The sequence below is a fragment of the Gossypium hirsutum genome, chromosome A01 (assembly GCF_007990345.1).
Source record: "Gossypium hirsutum isolate 1008001.06 chromosome A01, Gossypium_hirsutum_v2.1, whole genome shotgun sequence".
NCBI classification, from domain to species: Eukaryota; Viridiplantae; Streptophyta; class Magnoliopsida; order Malvales; family Malvaceae; genus Gossypium; species Gossypium hirsutum.
Window position 1 is genome coordinate 39,189,890 of NC_053424.1, and position 6,972 is coordinate 39,196,861.

The following is a 6,972-nucleotide window of genomic DNA, read 5'->3' on the forward strand; positions in this document are numbered from 1 at the left end:
TTCCATCCATTTGGCTAAATTGCCTAATCATATACAATCAATCAAACATGTTAGTCACCAAAATCTTCATATCAGTCAAGTAACATAGATGAGCTCATCAAGAAATATTCTTTCAAGTCATTATCATATCATCTCAAGATTTTCATGCCATGTCAAGAGTTTTATGTCCGTTGAATCTTTGAATTTTGATGAATGCTCAAGTAGTACACTCGAAGTGTACTATTCAATAATCCGTCAATTCCTTATTCAAGGGTACCCCTTAGGGAACTTAACCATGAAGCACTCTCTCAAACCACATATTGTATAACAGGATTACTAGTCCAGGCTAAATCCTTTATATAACGTATGTGTAGAGGGGCTCGATTAGGATTACCAGTCCAGGCAAAACCCTAATCATAACGTATGCTTAAGAAGTATTATATTGGAATTATCCATCTGGGCTAAATCCCATCTATAACAAGGTCAATGGGATTACTCGTCTGAGTTAAATCCCGTCCGCAACAAATGCAGGACCATGTTAATTTCGGGAAAGCGCACATAATCATCGAAAATCACATTCAATCGGGATTTAACCCTTTATCACCATTTCAAGCATCTATAAATTTTCCATCATAGCATAAAAGTATAGCACATCAACATAAATCACATTACATACAAACACAACATTCAATTACATACCCAATTAAGTTACAGAAACTTACCTCAATACTTGTTTGCATTAGAAATCTACAAATTTGAAACCTTTTCTTCTCCTCGATCTAACCTCGAATTAGTGTTGTCCAAATCTATACAAATGAATTTAACCATCAATTTCACACATTTCATATTTAAATGGACTCAACTTATTCCCTAGGTAAAATTACCATTTTGCCCCTAACTTTTCCATAAATTCTAATTTTGTCCCTAGGCCCGAAAAATGAAACTTGTGCAAATTACTCCCCATTCCAAGCCTAACCAAAGCCCCATTACAAATTTTTCAACACATGTATTCATAAAATTTTAGAAATTTTCATCAAATTTTACAACTTTTCATTTTAGTCCCTAAATCATGTTTTCATCAAAAATCACTTTGTAAAAGTTGTTTATCTATCAATAATATTTCATTTTCTACCATAAATTTCTAATTTCTAGCATATACATCCATGAACCATTTTCACACCTTGACAATTTTTCAATTTAATCCCTCAAATAGAGAGATTAAGCTATCCAGTTTCAAAAATACCAAAATTACTAAAAGCTGGACAAAAGAACTTACCCAATTAGGCCTTGAAAGTTTATTTTCTATCTCCTAGGGTTTCCATAGAATTTTAGGTTGATGATGACATAAAGTAAGATGATTTCTTTTATCATCTTTTTAATTAATTAAGTATTTTGCTATTTCCAATTTAGTCATTGCCCTTTTTCTATAATTCCATGGATGAGTTACCAAGAAAAATCTACATACTTTTCTTAATGGTCTACTTACCATATAAGGACCTCTAGATTTGAATTCCATAGTTATTTAATACTTATAGCTACTAGAGTTCAACATTCGCATTTTATACGATTTAGTCCTTCTCGTAATTAAGCAATTAATCGATAAAATTTTCGTATCAAAATTTTTGCACGACATGCCTATTATAATACAGACCATATAATGAAATAAAAATAAACCTTATTTTTGGGTCGAATTTGTGGTCCCGAAACTACTATTTCGATTTCATTGAGAAATGGGTTGTTACACTATCTCTCGCAACTTTAATTTTTTATGTTATTTTATTTTATTATTTTGCAAACCCTAAACATATTTCTTATTTTACTCTCGTGCTATAACTGACTTAAAGTACTAATTAGATCTTTAATTGTTGAGGTTAAGATTGATTTAGTACTTGCCTCCCTTAGGTACTATCTTCGGAGTACTCACCTAATTCATTGTAAAATCTATATTACAACTTGACCTGTATACTTGTGCATACCACCTCATAACTCTCTATTTTATTACAGTATTCACACCCTGGACGTTACTGTGTCCAGAGTTAGTAAGAAAAAAAGTACTGTTATTCAACTCAAGGTTAAAATTATTCATTGGAAAACTCAAATCAAGATGGAAAGGTCCATACACAATACAATAGGTAACCTTTCATGGGGCAATAGAGTTAATCAAAAAAGGGGGTTAAACCTTTCTTGTTAATGGCGAACGAGTAAAAATTTATTTTGGAGGCACTATTAATATTGTAGTAGAAGAACAAACCTTGCAGTGTAGCACCCTTTGGGATTTATAAAACATCAAGGAAAACCAAAAAACTTGAGGGAAGATAAGGAAAAAGGTAACCCATCTAGTGATTTCACGAGAAACAGAGGAATATGGACATCATGTCAGGACACCATTCCAGAATGTCATGACGAAGAACAAAATTACATTCAAGAGTTTTCCTCGACGTCGCAACATCACCTAGGGATGTCTCGACACCACTACGTAACCCTTTTTATTTGAACTAACTTAACTATTAACATTTTTGTAGCTTAATTCTTTTTCTTTAGCTGCTTACTTAGTAGAACTAGATTATAATTCTTGAATGATTTATTATTTCTTCCTAATCCATAAATAGGACATATGGCCACCTTATGATATCATTAACAAAGATCAAATTGTAGGAAACTCTTGTTTATCAGCAAAAAAGGGAAATTTGCAGACATTATAAGAATATATCATCAAATGGCTAGTTTCAGTACAAGTGCTTCAAGCTCAACTATTGAGTTTCAAGCGAGCAATATGGATAAGTATCTACAACAATTACACCCGTATACTTTCATTCAAGAATAGGGATTTGACCCTTTCATGTAGAATTACAAAGGAATATGGGAAAATGCAACTGAAAGGGAATGGATGAAATTCTTCCTGCTAGCCGAAGAATCCCTAATAATTCCTGTGATGCAAGACTTTTATCTAGCATTAAAACAAAGGGAAACAATCAGACCATTCTACAAGATGCGCTCTTTTGTAAAGGTCAGAGGTGTTAATGTTCCGTAATTGAGATGAGTATTTTCCAAATTTATGATGCACTATTTTATTATCGTGATTATCTCTATAAAAAATATTTGAAGGAATTCAGAAACATTGATACGGAGGAAGTATTGAGATTCCTAATGATAGGGAAAGAGGTGTGGATGTATCAAATAGGGACAACAATTCCTGAGATGTTCACCCAAGAGCTGATGACACCAAAAGCCAAGATGTGGATGAAATTTGTATGATCAAGAATATGGCCTGTAACAGAGATGTCTGAGATTAGTCTAATTCAAGCGATCATATCTTATGAGATCCATCAGAAGAAGCAAATATATATTGGAACTTGGATATATAAGAGCATGGTTGGTTGTACGAGAAATTTAGGAAAGGGAATATTTTTCCCATATCTGATTATGGAATTATGTAAAAGGGTAGGAGTACGTGTGGAACGAAAGGATAAAACCATGAATCCCCTAAGGAAATTATTCGGTGATGATTTATTCAAGCAATTTCTTCTTCTACAGAAGAAACAAAAATAGGAAAGGAGAAAAAGAGGATTTCAGGAAGATGAGGACTAAGACTCAAGAGTAATCTAGTAGTATTAAGAGTAGATAAATTTTGGAAAACATAAATGCTTATTTCTTTACGTGTATTTTTTTTAGTTTACTGACTGTATTGAATTTTAGGGTAATGCAAATTTATTTTTAGGATAGAGATAAATAAATAATTCCTTGTTTTGAAGTTTGTTTAAATCTTTCATTTTGTTTAAATCTTTCATTTAAGAAAAACCCCACATGGAGGAGACACAAACAAATCGAGCTTCACACAATCAAAGGAGGAAGCACCCAACATTAGCCACCACAATAAATCGGGTAACTTTTCTCCATATCATTCTATGGGCTACACATTGAGGACAATGGGAGGTATTAGAAAATTTTTTGTTTTAATTTTATTTTTCTTGTCTTTTCTGTGCTTGAGCTTGTAGAATACAAGTGATTAGTTAGGAGTATGTACATAGGTTGCTTGTGTTTATAAATAAATTTGGCATGATGATAGGTGATTTTAAATTTTTTATTATTAGACTACTAAATTCCATATGTTACACTATAAGTAGGTATTAAGCAATCAACTATACCAAGTGATATAGAAAATACAAGGAAACAAGCATGCTAGTACAAATGATGAGTAGTTGAATTTATATTTGTTTGGTTGATTAAATTTGTGCATGTTGAGACATTTTTAGATGACCTAAGGCATTGTTTGGAACAAATCCAAAGCCAAAAAGCTTTCCTAATTATATTTCACCTTTACTACCAATTTTTGAGCCTGTTGACACTTCGTTGATGAACCACATTATAAGCGCCAAGTATGAAAATGTCAATTTGTATTTGCTTTTATTTTTTGGACCTTCACAATATGATTATAGACGTCTGGCCATATGTATTGAGGGTTAAGTAGATACATCATTGTGAAGTTCATAAAAATAGAGTGAAAAAGGATAGATTAGTGTAATATGGGAATTATAGGTTAGCCTGGAAGCACAAAACAAAAAGAAAAATCCAAAATAGAAAATTCATATGAGTAGAAAAAGTACCTAAAAAGCCAAAAAGCATTATTGAGTGAGAAAAATTGAAAGAGAAAAGTGAGAAAGTGACAAAAGAAAGAAAAACTTGTTGGCTAGCCATAATTACTATGTAACACCCCTCACCCATATCCAACGTCGGGACAGGGTTCAAGGCGTTACCGGACTTAAACATTCACAACATGCAAAACCGGGCCACAAAATTTCACCAAAAATTAAAACATCTCGAACACATGCATATCGTCCCTTATATAGGTCTTAGAAACCTATAACATGCATTGGGGTGGTTCGGGACTAAACCAAGAACTTTGAAAACCTTTGGGCAACTTAACTAATTTTCTTACTTAGGAGAGTCACACGTCCGTGTGGATTGGGCCGTGTGGTCAATTTCAAGGCTATTTTCCAAGCCAATTGTCATCCTTAATTACCTATATACACTTATACATTTTCATAGCAATTGACATGGCATATTTGAGTAATTATATATTCACAATCAAGACACAAGCATGGCATTCTTACTACAACACATAACATATTACCAACCATGCCTGACAAACAAACATATGCACATCACCAATATCAGACGTAACATGAATAGCTAGATTTATAAGTCAGGATCATTAGCTCACTAAAGACCAATATATTTGGCCAAATTATAATAACACATGTTATAAAACTAGGTCCCTATACATGCCACTCACTTGATAATTCTAGCATATGTGTTTATACTGTCAAGGTGTTGGCTTGATAGTGCGATGCTACCCCCGACGATCTCCAACCCCGAGTTAACCTGACAACACTAAAAGAAATGGAAAAGAGGGGGTAAGCTTTACACCTAGTAAGCTCGCATGAAAATAATAAGCAATTTAGTAACATGCTTTCCATAGTAAAACTATCCCAATTGTACATTTACACATGTTCTGGTTAAGCTGTTTTCTTGAGTCACAGTCACTAAATCATTTATATCTGGAGCTACGGAACTCTAAATTAAGGTCTGTAAATTTTCCTAGAAACTAGACTCATATATCTTTCCACCATAAAATTTTCAGAATTTTTGGTCCATCCAATAAGTACAGTTTATTATTTAAATATCCCCTATTTTTCTATTTGACAGCTTCGACCACTCTTCACTAAAATTTAATTATCTTTTGCTACCAAATTAAACTGAGGTTTTCTTTCTTCTGAAAATAAATGCAATAAGAAATCCAACCATATAAATTATGTTCCTTAACTATTTTTTACAATTTTTAATGATTTTTACAATTCAGAACAGGGGATCACAAAATCAGTCTAAACCAGTCATACAAAAATATAAATATCTAAAAATACAGAATTCCTTTGTTCTCTATGTTTCTTTTTTATGAAAATGGATTCAATAAGCTTTAATTCCATATCTCATTCCACTTCTAGTTCAACTTCTACTATTTTTGGAGATTTTTCAAATTCACTCCCTTGCTGCTGTTTTAGACTGTTTATCCCAAATTTCATTCCTTCACTAAAATTTCTTATTATTAACTTTCAAGATAATACTTATCCACATTCATCTTATTAAAATTCAAACACATATCTAACTCATAATTCAAAACTCATATATTCATATTCTGGTATTTCCCACTTTTTTTTTCACGTTAAATTTCATTTAGCAAACTTGTTTCTCCTGGTGAACACTTTGGAAAGTAACAATATCCGGTGGTTTTAGCACAAAGCTCCACACTATTGGGCTAACATGTAATTGTGGCATACGCACTTAGCGCCACTTTTCAAATTAACATGTATAACCGTGACATATCCACTTATCACCACGCTACATATTTAACCATGGTATATCCACTTAGCACCACGTTAATGAATCAATATATGTAACCATGGCATATCCACCTAGCACCACGTTACATGTATCAATATGTGTAATCGTGGTATATCCACTTAGCACCACGTTACACGTATAACTGTCGTATATCCACTTAGCATCATGTTTTTTCATTCCGAAGGTTCAACCGAGATTTCCTCATTTAATCTCAATTCATCAACCACAAATCACCGTTTGTGTCCATTAATTGAACAATACTAAAACTTATTTCATTTGCACTCTCTTCACAAGTCCATTTCATTTCACATGTCAAACATGTACTCATGAGTTTCGAATACGTACCTATGCTATCCCCTAGCACAACCACTCATGCAAACAGGGCAATCATATGCAAGATCTCATATTCTCGATAATCACCCATTTCTTTTAAATATCATATTCCATCAAATTTCTATTAACATCAAATTCAATACAATTATAAAAAATTATATTTCATGTATATCAATAATAACATGAATAATAGGCTTATTAAATCACGCGAACTTACCTCGGACCCATAAATGGCAATTTACCATTCTAGTCCATAACCTT